Here is an 18392-nt window from a genome sequence, read left to right as displayed (position 1 = left end):
TCACCTGCTGCCAAAGCAGTAATTTCAGATAATAGGGCTATACATTATTTGTGACTGCCCATTTCTGTGATTTACATGGCTTCTCGGATGCTTCAGTAATGAGTGCAGCACTAACTTCTTCATGTAGCCTCTACAGATTTCAATAGAAGCGAAAGCTATCTCTGCAACTGGGAGACGTGCAGCTAAGGCAATAACCAAGCATGTATTATTATTATTTTTTTTTAAATGTTTTTATTCATATTATTACATTTATTTTTATTCCCCCCCCCCCCGATCCCCCGTTTGACAGACAGGTAAACATACGCACATTAACGTCATGAGCATTACATTGTTTTTCCTTTTTGTTTTAACCCATCATTACATAAACCAGATTTAAGAGAAAAAGTTCAATATACATTACAGCCTTATATGTGCATTCAATTATGTTTGTGAATCCCACCATAGTGTGAGAGGGGTCCAGATTTTCATACCCCTTTTATGCAGTTGTTTACCTTTTCGTTGGTAAATGGCTATCTCAATATTATGTACCGCCAATAGCCTAGATAACCACTGTTGGAAAGAGGGCGCTAGCGGGTCGAGCCAAGCAGAAGCTAGGCATAACCGCAGGACAGCCATCGCTACGAATATGAACTCCTGGCCACTGTCAATGTTATCTGATTCGACTGCCCCAAGTACCATTGCCTCTTTTGACAAAATCACCTCTCTATGAAGAACAGATGATAAGAACCTCTCTATGTCTTGCTTTAAAGGAATTAGCCCAGGGCAAGAGGCAAAAATATGTATGGAATCGGCTTTAGATAAGTTGCATCTCGGGCAACAGGTCCCTTTGCCGGTTCCCCATTTTGCAATCTTGTCTGGTGTATAATAAAGAAAAAAACAGGTTTTGTAGAATTCTGCCTGAAGTTTAGTGGAGATCAGAATAGTTTGAGCTAGTTGATAGGTATATAGAAAGCCTTTGTTTGAGATCTCAAGTTTGCTTTGCCACTTCAATAGTGTTTTATCTAGGTCGTCCGGGAGTATGGCTAACAGTAATGCGTAAACTCCACCTATTTATTGATGTTTAGAGTGTATGATCATCTCTACTATGGTAGATTCTTCCCCCAATGTCCCAGCCCCCTGTTTGCGAGTTAAAAAGTCCCTAATTTGGAGGTATTTGAAGAAATCTCTCCAATCTAAGCTATATTCTTCCTTCAAAGCTTCAAAAGATTTAATCCCCTGTGTTGTAAACATGTCCCCTAATTGTGTAATTCCTGTTCTATGCCATTTACTCACACAATTATCCTTGAAAACCATTGGTGGGAGAATTGGATTGTTCCATATCGGTGTGTAGTGTGAGATTTGTCCTATTCCTAGTGCTTCTCTTACGGCCTTCCAAACTTTAAAGCAATGATAGAGAGTCTTAAATTTGACCTTCTTGTGATAACTGTCATGAATATGCCTCCATAGATAACCATTACTAGAGTTTCCAACGAGTAGCTGGAAAATTGATACTGTATGATCTTCTGTGTTAACTCCCTCTTGTAGTAGTTCCTTACTGTAAAGTAGTACACATGACCAGTAATATCTTCTCAGATTAGGAAGAGCTAGCCCACCTCTATCTTTAGGAAGAGTGAGATATTTATATGCCCGCCGAGGTTGTGCATATGCCCATATAAATTTTGAAAATGTACGTTCCATTGAGGTAAGCCACTGGTTAGAGAATTCCAAGCAAATAGCCCTGAATAAGTATAACATTTTTGGGAAAAACACCATCTTGATTGCGTTTGCTCTCCCAATGATGGACAGATGAAGGTTATCTAGGCGTCGTAAGTCCTTATGCATTGAGTTCAGCATTGGCTTGACATTAATATCCACAACTTCCTCCAGGTTTGAGGAGATAGTAACCCCCAGGTAAGTTGCTCCCTTTACTACTCTAGGGTCGTCCATCACAATTTTTTGATTTAAAACAATTTGTGTCTTCCCCTGATTTAGTGCATAGCCAGAGACAGCTCCAAATTTCACCGCTTCGGCCTCAATGTTCAGCATTGCACCTACAGGATCTGGGGTGACTATAGCAATATCGTCGGCATATGCTAGTGCTTTTGTAGTGTGTCCCTGAGATATGATAGGTGCAATGTTGTCATTTTTTTCCAGGTAGCGAATAAAAAAGTCTATATATATTGCAAAGAGCAATGGCGAGCAAGGGCAACCTTGGCGAGTACCTCTAGATATATGAAATTCCATGGTTAAGCTTCCATTAACGGACACTACAGCCTTTGGATTAACATACATTTTTTGTGTAGCCCGAATAAACCCTTTTCGAAATCCCATCATAGACATTGCTTTCCAAAGAAACTGCCAGGAGACCCTATCAAAGGCCTGCTCTGCATCCAGAAGGATTAGAGCCATAGGGTCTCCTGCAGTTCCTGTTCCATCAAAAAAGAGTAATAACCCTCTGAATATGATTTATTGTTGACCTCCCGGGGACGAAACCATGTTGGCTACTTACTACTAATTTTTGTATAATTGGTGCTACCCGGTTTGCCAATATTTTTTAATATATTTTGGAATCGGCATTTATAAGAGTTATGGGGCGGTACGGCCCCAAGAGTTCAGGGGGTTTCCCTTTTTTTTGCAAAGATCACAATTTTAGCCCTGGACCAAGAGCTAGGTGGATGACCCCCAGAAAAAATATGTATAATCAAGTCAATCAGTATATGCTTGATTTGATCTATAAATGTACTATAGAACTCTGAGGGGATGCTATCAAGTCCTGTTGCCTTCCCTTTCGGGAGACTGTTGACAGCCGTTAGCATCTCCTCCATACTAGGAGTTTCTTCTAGAATCTGCTGTTCGTTTTCCTCAAGGCTGCCGCTTTCGCAGTTCTTTAAGTAGTTTTCTATTTCAGCTATGTCCCTACTGCCATCTTCTGAATATAATTCTGTGTAAAACCGACAGAAGGCTTCCCTAATTAGTTCTGGGTCTTTTAGTTGTCCTGCCACTGGATCTTTAATCTCCCTGATTATATTAAGATTAGTTTGTTGCCGCATTCGCACTGCTAGCTGATGACCCACTTGTTCATTTACTTCATAAACTAATTCTTTTCGTGCAGTGGCTTTCCGAATGGCTTTGTCTGTAAAGATATTAGTAATTGCTGCTTTAGCAACTGCTACTTGGGCTAAGCTAGACGAGATATCCACAGTTGGATCACCATTGCTGGTGGCTCCAATAAGACTTGCTTCTGCTATCGTCACCTTATCCTGTAACCTCCATATCTTCTCCTTCTCCTGCTTGTTTGATCTAAGTGAGAATAGCATGGTTTCGCCCCGAATCCCGGCTTTTAAAGCGTCCCATACAATTTCTATTGAAGTGCTGTCAATATTCTCTGCTAGAAATTTGGGGATCCAATCTTTCATGTGAAGACAATATTGGGAGTCATTCAATAGGGCTTTTTCAAATGTCCAGGGTGTTGGTTCTAGTTTAGCTGATCTATTAGTTAAAGTACAAAATAGGGGATTATGATCTGATAATATACGGGGCAATTTCACAGTTTGACAGTCCTGACTAAGCGAGTTTGATATAAGCATATAATCTAATCTGGCGTGTGTACGGTGTGGATTAGAGTAATAAGTGTAGCCTAAATCGCTACTATTATTATTAGAAGTCTGCCAGTTGTCCACAAGCCCATGTGCTAAACAAAGATTCTTGATAGCACGAAATACCCTTGGTTTTCGACCTTTATAAACCCAGTCGTCCTTCAAAGACCAATCGGACAGGAGATTTATGTTGAGATCCCCACAGACCAGGAGCGGAAGAGACCAGTGTGAAAGTTCGTTAGAGACCTCGTCAATGACCCCAGGATCATCTAGGTTGCTCCCATAAATAGCACAGAGCTTCATTTTTTGGCCTGTTTGATAGTGGCATTCGGTGATAGCCCAGGGGCCAAATTTGTCAGTTTTGGATTTACTAAAAATATACCCACTCGCTTTAGCCAAGATGGCAACCCCCCGTGTCTTAGCCCCTTGTGAGGTAGCACACACCAATGTATACCCTAATGTATTCAAAATATGGCTCTGTGCTCCTTCGATATGAGACTCTTGCATGCATACAATATTTGCTCCCCAATTTTGTAGGCCAATTGCCACTGTTTGTCTCTTTTTATGATCGTTCAGACCACATACATTTAAAGATATTATTTTTATCCTGGCCATACTACAAATGTAAGAGTGCCACAGCTGTTGATCCCTTCCTTCAAATTTTCTCTGAACCTTGCGTGCGTTTTCCTGTTCTTTTTTTACCTAGATTTTGATAACCTGTCCGTCAGTCCCATTCTCCCATTCACCCCCCCCCACCCCAGGATGACAATGAGGGAAGAAAAAAGGAGAAGAAAATAAAAATAGAAGAATTCCTAATTCCTAATTCCTAATTCATTTGCCTTAATCTCCTATTCAAAGACCATAATATTAACGCTTTTCCCGAGCTGAGATTTCATCAAGATATGCTCTAACTTGTATCTTGGAGACAAAGCTACGGGTGGTCCCATTAAAGACGACCTTCAGTCTGGCTGGGTTCTGCATGTACACAGTAGCCCCCAGCTTCTGTAGGGGATCAAAAAGTTGCCTTAATCTCCACCTTCTCTTGACTGTGGCGTGTGCAAGATCTGGCCTGGTGAAGAAGGTGAAGCCTTCAAACGATTTTTTACTGTTAGGTCTTGCCAGATCAAATAGGGCATCTTGGAGAAGAGAGTTGCCGAGGAATACTAGCATAGCCCGAGGGTGTTGTTGTGAGGTCTGTGCTCATTTGTTGAGAAACAGAGGAAATCAGTGGGCCCTTTGTACTTCTCTATCCCAGTCCCAGTCCTTCAACTCGGGAAAAGTTTGTCTGAGAAGGGAAATCATGAACTTCCTTGGGTCATCCTTCTCGATTCCCTCGGGGTCCCCTAGAAATCTGAGATTGTTCCGTCTCTGTCTGTTTTCCTGTTGTTCCATCTTCCACAGCAGATTATTAACAGCGCATACCTGTTCCTTGCTAGATTTCTGGAGCTTGCTGGCAATTTCCTCGAGTTGATCCATCCTTGCTTCAACTGAAGCCACGCAATCCACAATTACAGCACAGGTCTTCCCCACCTCCTGGACTCCCCCCTGTAAATTGTTGACTGCTAGGCGCGATCCTCGGCTATCAATTTTGACCTCAGCTTGAAAGCTCTTGATGGACTGTAGAATGGCCGCTAAAGGAGGTTCTTGGGTGGGCACCTGCTGTGGGCTCTCACTACCAGCAGTAACCCCCAAATTGGGATGAGGTGACCCAGAACCAGAACCAGAACCAGAACTAGACAAGACTGTGTCAGTGTCATCGTCACTGTTGGAGGAATGGTATTCCTTAGATCCGCGCCTTCTCCTATGGTTCACCCTCCTAACTCTCCCGTTAGACCTCCTGTCCTTAGGGGGATCGGTATTTCGACTCCTTGAACTCTTTGAACTCTTTGAATCTTCACACCATCTACTACCCGCCTCACCCCCACCGGAATCCGAGACACCAATGTCCGAGTCCTCGATCATAGAGCAGAATTCTTCCAGAGCCTCTGGTGGGTTTGGCACACCGATAGAGCCCAAGTGAACAAAGTCATAAGGTTCCGGGGGAGCAACTACAGGGACTGGGTTTTCATTCAGAATACTAGTCACGGTGTTCCCCTGCTCTAACCCCGCAACCACCTCCTCAGACAAACCCCCTTGTTGATTTATGAGCGTGGTAGCGGTTTCCTTATCTTCCCCAGTTTCCTCATTTGATGTCCTTGCAGTTGGCCCTTCCTTGTGAATTTCCTCTGCCTGGGTATCATTTCCCATTCTTACATTAGCTATTTGTCCAGATGAGGTGAAGTTTGCAGTTATTTGTAACAGTGCGCCATTGGAGTTCTTAATGAGGCGTGTTTGACCATTTTCGGAAGACATTGGATTTTTGGGTTCTAGTACAATGTTTTCAGAACCCAAAGTATCATCTTTTTTACCATTTGCTCCTAGGGGTTCGATCTCCCCCCCCCCCCTCGTCATAGAGTATGGGCAGAGGCTCCCTGCAGAGAGCTGCAGAATGAGTTGAACTTCCCACAGCGCCCCCCCTTACCCGTAATGTAGACCTTCTTCGCGCCAAACAAAAGGAGCGCTACCCCAAAGCAAACACCCCTCTGAGGCTGTCAGTGAAGAAATCCGGATCTGTGTCCCGATCTGTGTGCGTTCTCCATGCCTCGCCTAGATCGCGGGGCCGACTCTGGATCTGGGCAGGGGCTGCGCAGGGCAGCAGTGATCGGTGGAGCCAGAGAGATACAGAGACGTGAAGCTCCTTGTGGCAAAGGCTTCCGACGCTCTTTCAGCTGAGAAACAACCATGGTGATAGAAGGAAACCTCAGCGCCATCTCGCGCACTTTCGGCTGTCATCCGTCGGCGAGCCGTTACATTGTTGCAAGGTAAGGGATTACGATCAGCATTTCAGCGTTTCAGCGTTTCAGCGTTTCATGCGTTTTACTAGTGCATCATGCGGAGAGGCTCAGCAGCAGAGCCCTTCGGCAAAGTCAGCCGGACGCCATCTTGCCTCCCGTCCAAACCCCCTGCCACAACATTTTCCACTCGCATGTATTATTTTCTAAAGAAAGTTAAGGAGTTTGTGAATTCATAAGGTAAATAACTTGCATATTAGATGAAATAACACACCCTCCTTAATTTAATGCACGTAAACTGTGCGATGTTAATTCCCAAATATGTGAAGATACATTTCAGTGTACATTTTGCAATGGTCTATGCTCTTGCTTTGTGGCGTCATTTTAAACCAAGTAGTAGGTCTGGGTTTGGCAGGCTGATGCGATCGTTACATGATTTATTGACATTGTATGCTTCATACAGTCGCGGCTCTGGGGGGGTGGGTGGGGGTACTCGCGGGAAGGGCACGGCTATTTTTCTCCCGCAGAACGCCCAGAAGGCCTCCTAAAGGGCATGCGCAAATTGGTCAAAACACAAGTGCGCATGCGTGGACACGGTGCGAAAATTCGCCCTCCGTCCTCACTCATGCGCACTTGTGTTGTGTTGCTGCCTGTTGCCCCCCACTGTCTAACAATCATGTCAGTCAACATGACGCCAGAGCGCCCACCCCCTTGAGACTATGAAGGGGGTGGGCGGTCTGACGTCATGCTGACTGACATGATTGTCAGCTCTCCCTCGGGTCTTTGAACATAAGTAAACTGAATCAGTTTACTTAAGTTCAAAGACGCCGACGGAGCTGCACGGGCGGGGGGGGTACGCCCCCACGCCCCAATGGACGGACCGCGCCTGCTGGCATGCAAGAAAACCCAAGAGCATTTCAACTTCATGATTCTTTGCTGGGTTTGTGTCCCTATAGCGCCTCGAGCTCGAGGCTAACTTGTCGCATCTTTAAATCTGGGCCGGATATTGGCACAATGGTTGTTCCTACGCACGGCTTGGTTAAGGCGGTTTACGTATTTAATTGGTCCCTCGATACAATGGCGGTTAGAAACACTGGAATCGAATTCACCCAGCTAATTGCCTGCATGGCAGATTAACTGAAGCGGGTGCGTAAATAAATCGAGGAGGCGTCTGCTTGACGGCCGACTTTTGGCACTGGAAACCAGGGTTTCGAGGCCGGGTTCTCGCCCACCTCACGTAATTTTCACATGGAGTCAGATGGGATCCGGTAAGCTTTCTGCTTGGCGGTACCCTGCGCGTTGGTAGGTGGTGTCGCGCTGCTCCGCGTCCGTCACTGGCATCGTACGAGGCCCGGTTAAGTTACCCCCCCTCCCCCATGATCTGGGGGGGGGGAGTAAGAGCAACCAGGACAGGGGTACGGTCAACAAATAGCGCACCAGGCTCCGATGGCGGCAGTCTAAGTTAGTCGGGGCCGAATAGACGAGTATGGTGTCACAAGAGAAGGCCAGTGGCCTTGAAACCCCTGATCTGTGGGCAGGATGGCGTACACATGTCAGAGGAAGGCATGCATGCATCCTGGAGCAACCTGTGGGGTGCTATGGCTCTAGCAGGTTGCAGAGAAAAGACAAGAGGAGGGAGGGGGAGCCGCAGGAAGACGTACGCCTCCCTGATGGCGTGGAGGAGAGCTACGGTTATAATGGTTGGTATGGAGGCACACCAAAGGGTGGTGTGCCGAAATAGGACCCCTCACCTTCGGATGCCTCATGGCTGGGTGAGTTGGCCTAAGGGCGGTGTTTAGGACCGCTCACTTTGGGATGCCTCACGACTGGGCAAGTTGGCCTACAAAAAGGGGGTAGCAAACGGAGACGGCGCTCGCAGCCCAGCCCCTGCCGGATGGCAGGGCACAAAAAAGTCCAGCAAGGTAGCGAGTCATGGCCTAACTCCTGGGACAGAATCTTCCCCCGCGCAAAGAGAGAGCAAATCCAACCGTACAAAAAGATGACCCAGAAGGGACAAGAAACAAGACAAGCATCCAAATGAGCTAACCAACGAACTGTCAGTCCAATTTGATAATTGGTGATGTACATATGATTTATGACAGATATTACGTATGACAAATGCATATGATTTATGACGCAAATATGACAGTTCTACGACGATGCTTAATGTCCAGGGCATGCAAATAATGCCAAAGTATATCCATGTATTCCTAATAAAACTGCGGCCCAAAAAATGACCACTACAAACACAAATGTATTGGCTTGTTCATTCTAAGGAATATAGTGGGGAAATGTAGCAGGTACTCTGGAGTGGGCACAGTGTGGGGGTTATCGCAGAGGCCACCCTCAACAGGGGCTAGAGTGCCGGCGCCATAACCGACGCTGAGCCCCGGAAAAACTGTTTTTTGGCACCCTGAGGTTCCCAGAAGCGGGAGAAGCACCCGTGCCCCCCGCATAAGCTGCCAGGAAGCCGCCGACCCCCCCGGCCAATGGGGAGGCGAGCAGGGTACAAACCCTCCAATGGGGGGAGTCTGCCAGCTAGGCGGGAAGGACATGGGGATAAAAGTGCCGCTCCCCCAGGTAGCTCCTATCTTCGTGGAGCGGGGGAGCAGCAGCGGCGCAACAAGAATTTTGTCCCACCCACCCACACCTAAGGAACAGCGAAGTCACAGTGCTGGGAAGCAGGCAAGGCTATGGCGAAGAGCTAGGGGATAATGGTTGGTACAGAGGCACACGAAGGGCGGTGTGCCGGAATAGGACCCCTCACCTTCGGATGCCTCACGGCTGGGTGAGTTGGCCTAAGGATGGTGTGTAGGACTGCACACTTTGGGATGCCTCACGGCTGGGTGAGTTGGCCTACAAAGAGGGGGTAGCAAACGGAGACGGCGTTCGCAGCCCAGCCCCTGCCGGATGGCAGGGCACAAAAGAGTCCAGCAAGGTAGCGAGTCGTGGCCTAACTCCTGGGACAGAAGCTACGCTCCCCGTGCAAAGAGAGCGCAAATCCAACCGTACAAAGAGATGACCCAGAAGGGACAAGAAACAAGACAAGCATCCAAATGAGCTAACCAACAAATATTACGTATGACAAATGCATATGATTTGTGACGCAAATATGACAGTTCTACGACGATGCTTTATGTCCAGGGCATGCAAATAATGCCAAAGTATATCCATGTATTCCTAATAAAACTGTGGCCAACAAATGACCACTACAAACACAAATGCATGTTGGCTTGTTCATTCTAAGGAATACAGTGGGGAAATGTAGCAGGTACTCTGGCGTGGGCACAGTGCAGGTGTTATGACCACTCCCAGATTCCCAACCTGCTTTTCCTTGTTGCTTTGACCCCCTCCCAGACTCCCATCCTGCTCTTCCTTGTTGATTTGACCCCCTTCCACCTGCCGGTCCTGCTCCTCATTGTTGCTTCTCCCACTCCCAATCTCCCACGCCTCATGGTTGCCCTGATCCCCACACCCATCCATCACTCTCCTCGCTGTTGCTTGGACCCCTCTACTTCTCACCATCCTGTCCAGCTCCTCGTTGTTGCTCTGATCCACTACCACGCTGCGTCCTATCCTGCTCCCTGTTGTTGCATTGACCCCATTTACTTCTCTTCCACTGCTGCTTGTTGCACCCCCTACCACCCTCTGGTACCGCTGCTCGTTGTTACTTTGACAAACACATCCACCCACCGCACTCCTCGTTGTTCCTGTGACACTCCTCCCACCCACCGCACTCCTCGATGTTGCTTTGACACCCCCTCCCACACACCCCACTCCTCGTTGTTGCTTTGACACCCTCTCCCACCCACCCCACTCCTCATTGTTGCTTTGACACCCCCTCACCCCACTCCTCGCTGTTGCTTTGACAACCTCTCCCACCCAACCCACTCCTTGTTGTTGCTTTGAGACACCTCAGACCCACCCCACTTCTCGTTGTTACTTTGACACCAACTCCTCGTTGTTACTCTGACACCCCTCCCGCCCGCTCTGTTCCTCATTGTTGCTTTGACACCCCTCCCATCCACTGCACTCCTCATTGTTGCTTTGACACCCCTTCCCACCCACCCCACTCCTCGATGTTGCTTTGACACACCTCCCACCCACCGCACTCCTCGCTGTTGCTTTGACACCCCTCTCATCCACCGCACTCCTCATTGTTGCTTTGACACCCCTTCCCACACACCGCACTCCTCGTTGTTGCTTTGTTACCCCCTCCTACCCACCCGCTCCTCGATGTTGCTTTGACGCGCCCTGCACCTGCCCTGCTCCTCATTGTTGCTTTGACACCCCCTCCCACCCAACCATCTCCTCATTGTTGCTTTGACACACCTCCCACCCACCCCACTCCTCATTGTTGCTTTGACACACATCCCATCCACCCCACTCCTCGTTACTTTGACACCCCTCCCACCCACCCCACTCCTTGTTGTTACTCTGACACCCCTCCCACCCGCCCTGTTCCTCATTGTTGCTTTGACACCCCTCCCATCCACTGCACTCCTCATTGTTGCTTTGACACCCCTTCCCACCCACCACACTCCTTGATGTTGCTTTGACACACCTCCCACCCACCGCACTCCTTGCTGTTGCTTTGACAACCCTTCCATCCACTGCACTCCTCATTGTTGATTTGACACACCTTCCCACCCGCCGCACTCCTCGTTGTTGCTTTGACACCCCTTCCACCCCGCTCCTCGATGTTGCTTTGACGCACCCTCCCACCCGCCCTGCTCCTCATTGTTGCTTTGACACCCCTTCCCACTCCTTGTTTCTTTGACAGCCCTCCCACCCACCCCACTCCTCATTGTTACTTTGACACCCCCTCACACCCAACCCATTCCTCGTTGTTGCTTTGACACACATCCCATCCACCCCACTCCTCGTTGTTACTTTGACACCCCTCCCACCCACCCCACTCCTTGTTGTTACTCTGACACCCCTCCCACCCGCCCTGCACCTCATTGTTGCTTTTTTGACTCCTCCCATCCACTGCACTCCTCATTGTTGCTTTGACACCCATTCCCACCCACCCCTCCTTGATGTTGCTTTGACACACCTACCACCCACCGCACTCCTCGCTGTTGTTTTGACAACTCTCCCATCCACTGCACTCCTCATTGTTGCTTTGACACCCCTTCCTACCCGCCGCACTCCTCGATGTTGCTTTGACGCACCCTACCACCCGCCCTGCTCCTCATTGTTGCTTTGACACCCCTTCCCCCTCCTTGTTTCTTTGACAGATTCGCGCCATTTTCAATTCTATTTAGGACACGGAGGCGAGGATTATGCTTCTCATTTCTTTACTGCAATAAACACAGCAGCCAATGAAAATGAATATTTTCATAAATAACAGTGAAACAAACTACATTTCCCATGATAACACATGAGTATAGGCACGCCCCCATAGTCCATAAGAACCCCTTGCGTGCTCCCATCATCCTCTTTCTTTGAGGTGAACTAAGTCCAACAAAAACTTGAACAATGAATAACTCCTCCAACGTGGAAGAAACAAGGTTTCAGGCCAAACGTCCTGTCGTCTGTCGTCTCTCAATCAGACTTCTTATCTGATCCTGAAAGAAAGGAAACATACCACCGTAATCATTGCATAACTGGGTGGGTAAGCTTATTTACTGTAAAATTAAGCTGGGTGGGATAATCCTCGCCTCCGTGTCCTTAATAGAATTGAAAATTCTTGGCGCGAATGCTAGCAAATTTTTGATTCTATTACAGGACCAGAGGCTTTAGATTATGCTAGTTTAACGCTCTTTAAAACCACAGAAGTAATATCTCCTACCGGCTTGTAATAAAATGTCTTAAATGTTGATTCGGAAGACCAATCCGCACATCTCATGATGTCTTGAAGACTAGATCCTAAGCCATAAGACTTAGACGCCATATCGCCTCTCACTGACTGAGCACCAAAAATTTGAGTATCTATACCTGCTTCCTTCATTATGAAGCGAAGCCATCTAGCAATAGTGGCCGCCGCCACAGGTTTAAATGGCTTTTGTAAAGCAATCAATAATTGTGAACAACCTTGAGGCCTCAAGGCCTTTGTACTTTCTTCATATGCTTTTAAACATTTGACAACACATACTTTATCATTATCAGGGAATGCATTATATTCAATATGTCTTGACATAGTTTTAGTACGACCTGAAATAGTAAAAGAAACCCCTTCCGGGGTAAACACTCTACCTGTAACGTCGAGTGCTCTCACATCCGAGGATTGTCTGCATGCTGATAAGCAAAGTAACATGGTTAACTTCGCTGATAATTGCTTTCTGGACAAGAGTGAATTATCCGGCCATCTGTTGAACAAATTTATAACTAACGAAACATCCCACAAACCCGTATACTTGGGTTTAGGTGGATTAGCTACTCTAATCCCCTTCAGTAATTTACAAACCATCGGGTGCATGCCTACCGGTTTACCGTCTATCTGAGCATGCCCCGCAGAAATAGCCGAGCGGAAATTGTTCACCGAGCGATAGGCCAGGCCGCCCGCTGCCTTACTCGCCAAGAAATTTAACACGTGGGATAACTCAGCCCCCACGGGATCCACTTGTTTTCCCATGCACCCTGCAATAGCCATTCCGAGTTCGGTAATAACCGTGGACGATCGCAGCTCCACTGCCACAACTTGGGAAACCAAGCTTGCGACGTTCACCACGGTGTTACCATGACTATTTCCGCCCGTTGTCTGATCACTTGTGTCATTACCCTGGGGATCAACAGGAACGGGGGAAATGCATAATGAATCCCCTGCGACCAATCCTGGAGAAAGGCATCGGTTGCAGTCGCTATCGGATCCGGCCGCCAGCTGAAGAACCTGGGAATCTGATATGTCAGCCTGGAGACGAATAGGTCCGTCTGAAAAGGACCCCAAATTGTCTCTAACCACTGAAACACCTGGGGAAGCAGCTTCCAATCGCTGTTGTCCCGTAGGTACCTGGAATTCCAATCTGCCACCTGATTGGATTGCCCCGGAATGTATTGCGCTATCACCGAGATGGCTGTGATCCGAAGATCGCCCTGCTGTTCCAGGCTTCTACATGTCCGAGCCACCACTGTAACTCGGTCCGGACCTCCTCCGACAATGGAACCGAGTCCGTGTATGACAGACCTCTCTGAAGATGCTTGATCTTCAGGCGTTGGAGTGCCCTGTAATGAAGAGGGCCCGGGAATATTGCCTGAATGGACGAGGCCAATATCCCTACCACTCTGGCAATCGCCCTGAGTGTAACCGTCTGTCTGTCTAGTAATTTCAGAATATCTTTCTTCAAGTCTCTCAACTTCGCTTGCGGAAGACACAATTGGGCCGTTTGCGAGTCTATGGTGAACCCCAGAATGTCTATCACCTGAGTCGGCACGATCACCGACTTCTTCTGATTGATAACAAAGCCTAAGCTCTGCAGCAGCGACATCGCCATGTCTAAGTGCTGCTGGAGTGTGGACTGGCTCTGCGCCATTATCAGTATGTCGTCTAGGTAAATTATAAGCCTGATTCCTCTCTCTCTGAGGTGAGCTACCACTGGTTTCATCACTTTGGTGAAGCACCAGGGAGCCGAGGAGAGCCCAAAAGGAAAAGCCAAATATTCGTAACACTGCCCGTTCCAAAGGAACTCCAGGAACCTGCGGTGTGGAGAAATAATTGGTATGGACAAATAGGCGTCCTTGAGGTCTAGACGGACTAACCAGTCTCCGTCCTGTAATAAGTCTGCCAACAGGTGAATACCTTCCATTTTAAAATGGTTGTATGTAAGGTACTGGTTGAAGTCCCTGAGGTTGAGCACTAGCCTGTTGCCACCTCCCTTCTTCTGAACAATAAAGACGTTGCTGCAGAAACCGCGAGTCGAGCTCTGGCATTGTACAATAGCGTGCTTCTGCAGCAAGTCTGCAATTTCTTTGTCTATGAAACTGCGATCTTGTAGGGAAAAACGGAGAGGACGGGGAGAGGACACCTGTGTCGGATGGGAATAAAAATCCAGCTGAAACCCTTGTACAGTCTGCAGTACCTAGGCATCCTGGGTCAAGATTTGCCATTGAGAAAGACAATGTCGTATGCGACCCCCCAGTGGAAACAGAGATAGATCTGTTACACTCACCTGTCTTTTGCTGAGATTTGAAGTTTGCTCTGTTGTTTCCCTGGAAACGGCCTCTGTTGAAGCCTCTGCGAGACGGGTAAAAGGTACCACCACGGGTGGAATCCCACTCTCCTCTTCCACGGCCATAATCTCCTCTCTGGGAGCCTTGTTGGTAGCCTCGGCCCGACGAGCGGCCCCCGCCTCGTCCGGCCCTGTTGAGAACACCCTGGGTGAGGGCGCGCTTAATCCCGCTCTGAGCTTTGTCCAAAGCAGTGAATGTTCCAACGTACTTGGACACATCCTTTACAAACCGGTCTCCGAACAAATGGCCATCGGCCAGGGGGCCTGGCTCTGCCTCTGCTAGTTCTGCCAGGTTGCTATCCATCCTGAGTAATAAGGATTTGCGTCTTTCTGCGGATATCGCACAGTTCGCATTGCCGATGAGACAGATGGCGCGCTGAGTCCAGCCCGCCAATATTTCCGGGTCCACCGGTTTAGCACCTTCTTTGGCCGCCAGAGTCATTTCTAGTATCTTTGCCAATGGACCCACCACGTCGAGCATTTTGTCTTGGCAACCCCGCCAAGCTCGATCAAGTCCACGTTTTGGGTCTTTTGAGAATTTTTTCCAGAAGGTCAACATACTGGCATCAATTTCCGGAGTTTCCACTACACTGTCTGGCAAGTCTGGGCGAGGACACTCGGACTTTAAGCGACTCCGGACTTCTCTGGAGAAACCTTTTCTTAGATTATCATGAAGATACGAAGACACCGCAGGGGTGGAACCCAGTCAGAAGACCGTGGGTGCACGATGTCTGAAGGATCAAAGTTAAAAGGAGTGCTAGCCGTCTCCGTCGCTGCCTTAGGGCCACCTTAGCTTTCTTCGGAGGAGGGGGCTCCTCTGAGGTATCAGTATCTGTATCTGTATTTGTAGTAGTGGTGTCTGTATCCACTTGAATTGGGCGTTTAGCTTTTGCCTTCCCTCCTGAATAAGGGTTGTCCCCCGTACCTGACGCTGGTAAAGACGCTAATGTCTGAGAGTGTGGCCATTGCTCTTGGGGTTGAGCCGGGACTGTGAGGTAGTGGCGGAGGAAGGGGCCTGCTCCTTCTTCTGTTTCTTAGGTTTGTCATATCAATGACGCTTGGCAAACCCTTCCAGTTGCTTCCTGATCGGACGAAGAGCCACAGCTAGTGCTTGCTGCACCGTTTGAGGAACTTTAGTTTCCATGGCTTTATTCACTGAAGCCTGGACTGAGGCATCCAGAGCCTCAACAATATTGTCCTCAAGAACAGCCTCCTGCTGTCCCTCTCCAACTTCCTCCTCTCCTCCATAATACTCCTCAGGGTCTTGAGCCCACTCTTCCATGTTACCAAATGTGGAGTATATATATATAAATTCTGGTACAGTAACCCACTGTCCAATGTAGGAGGGATAATGGGGGGGGGTCAGCCCACAGCCCACTCACAGTTTTCTCACTGTACCCAAACCCCCTCAGCAATGCTGTAATCAATAAGATCAAGGATCTTGGCCAGGAATATACACAGAGCGTGTGCTCACTCAAAGGCCTTGTTTTTACAACCTCTGCCTCCTTCAGACAAGAGGCGATCACCCAGGGAGCCTGCTGGTGTGCAAAACGCAGAGTAATGCGTTTCTGGAATGCCTGGGGAACGTGCCGAGGCGCGCAGCCCAAACGTGACCAAAACCTACTAGAAACAAGCCCAATTTGGTCGCGTTTTTGGGCGCGCGCGTCGGCCGTGAGCCACCCGGCCACAACGTGAAGGGCGTATTAGGGATGCCCGACCCGCGCTGAAGCGCCGCCGGAGAAGCGGCTCCTCTGCTTAATAGCGACCGGCTCCCTGCCGGTCAAAGACCGTCACTCCCAAGCGCTCGTGACACGATCGGGACAGCTTGCAAAAACAGCAATAAAGTGCGAAGCTAATTAGCAGTCCCTAATCGTAGCGAAGCGCTGCTACGAGCTCCGTAGGCAAAGTCTACATACACATGTAATCGCATCAAAGCCACTAAACGTCCTGCAATTAATAGTAAGCAAAGCACAAAATTACATTACATGTCACAGAATATTATCCTAAGAATCATCAAACAATGCCCCATGCTACAGCAAAGTGAGGGGACTAAGAAATAAGTGCACCTAACTCTTGCTGTGAGCAGCAAAGAAAGAGGATGATGGGAGCACGCAAGGGGTTCTTATGGACTATGGGGGCGTGCCTATACTCATGTGTTATCATGGGAAATGTAGTTTGTTTCACTGTTATTTATGAAAATATTCATTTTCATTGGCTGCTGTGTTTATTGCAGTAAAGAAATGAGAAGCATAATCTGAAGCCTCCGGTCCTGTAATAGAATTTAAAAAGAACACTTACCTGCCTGCTGGATAGCCACCGCCTCTCTTCCGTCCTCTCTGTCCTCGTCCTGGCTTCAGTTCGAAAAGGAAACAGGATAGGCTTCCCTAAGCCAATCACAACACTCAATGCAGCATTGTGATTGGTTTGAGCTCCGTTGTTCGGCACGCTGATGGGGAATGGGAGCCTGGGCTTGTTCTCCACCCAGGCTATAATACAGCCTGGGTAAAGAACATGCTAAGTGTGCATGAATGTTTGGCCGGCCGCAGAGGGCTGCCAAACATTCATGCGTATTTAGGAGGGTGCCACCAATCCTCCCCCTGCGCAGCCTAGCCCCGCCCAACAAATCTACCCCAGCACAGAAAAATACAATTATTATAAGATTGCATTATTATCATTTTATTTTCCCTTTTTTGCCACGCTGAAAGGCAGTGGGGCGACGCTCCTACGCCTTGGAGGAGCAGCCACCACCGCAGTGATAGCTCTCGTAGACGAGACCTATTGTTTTTGCCACTCCTTGTTTATGGTCCTGTTGTTTGTGCCGCACAGTTGTAGTTTCAAGCTGGCTCATTTGGCAGTACCAAACTGGCCGAAATTCTAGAACAGAAGTTTCCCTCTTGAGAAAAATATTGAAAATTCATAATTTATTTATTTTTGCTCTTAAAGGGGCGCAACTCCCCTTTCTAAGAGCTGTAAACAACAGCTGATGCCACCGCCCCCTTAATGATGGACATGTTAGCTGAGCCTAAGCACAGCGGTGCCTTGAAAAATAGCCATATTCGAAATGAAAAACAAATGAATGGACAAAACTCGTGAACTTTGCTCTTCTGTGGAGTCTTAGAGGGTGACGTCAGAGCTGGCTGCGGGTGATTCCTTGAAAGTTAACGAGGCATACAGAGTTTTTGGTGCAGGAGTGAGTTTGCTCTGGCAGTCTTTCGGCATGCTGAGGGAGGGGTACATGTAAGGGGGGGTAACATCAGCTAACTAATGAAAGAAGGGGGTATCTCCGCAGCACTTACCTTTCCCGGACTCAAGTCCAAGTTTTTTTTTTTCAATTCTGATGCTTGCGGTCCCAAGACTACATGTACCAGGATGCAAAGGGAAACCTCTCCCGGGTGAGTAACTCACTCTGGGAAACCTGATTATCTGCAATGTAATTAAGTATCCGCGTGAAAATAAAATGATTGGAAATGCCGGGGATTGAACCCGGGGCCTCATACATGCAAAGCATGCGCTCTACCACTGAGCTACATCCCCTGGTGACCACATATAGTGCAAGCTGACCTGTACAACTGAGTAAGTGGGATCCATCTGTGCAGAGGGTTGATCAAATATAGTACCGGCGTGGGCAGGGCCGGGTTTAGGGCGATGGTATCGATAGAGCCGCACCTGGCAAGGCGCTTGGGGGAGAGGGCGGGAGTCTTGTTTAAAAATATTGAAAGTGTTTTACCTCCTCAGAGTAATTTCTTCAGGTCAGGGCCGGCTTTAGGGCGGTGTGACGGGTGCAGCAGTGACCTGGGGAAGGGCGCTGTGTTTAG

General features: G+C 48.3%; 1 non-coding gene across 1 annotated transcript; it reads right to left on the bottom strand.

The window, feature by feature from the left end:
- Positions 1-18039: 18039 nt before the first annotated feature.
- TRNAA-UGC (transfer RNA alanine (anticodon UGC)) lies at positions 18040-18111 on the bottom strand. The gene has a single exon. It is a non-coding gene; the product is annotated as a tRNA-Ala (tRNA).
- Positions 18112-18392: the final 281 nt, after the last annotated feature.

This window comes from Lissotriton helveticus, chromosome 1_2 (assembly GCF_964261635.1).
Source record: "Lissotriton helveticus chromosome 1_2, aLisHel1.1, whole genome shotgun sequence".
Taxonomy (NCBI): Eukaryota; Metazoa; Chordata; class Amphibia; order Caudata; family Salamandridae; genus Lissotriton; species Lissotriton helveticus.
This window is presented reverse-complemented; position numbering and strand designations above follow the sequence as displayed.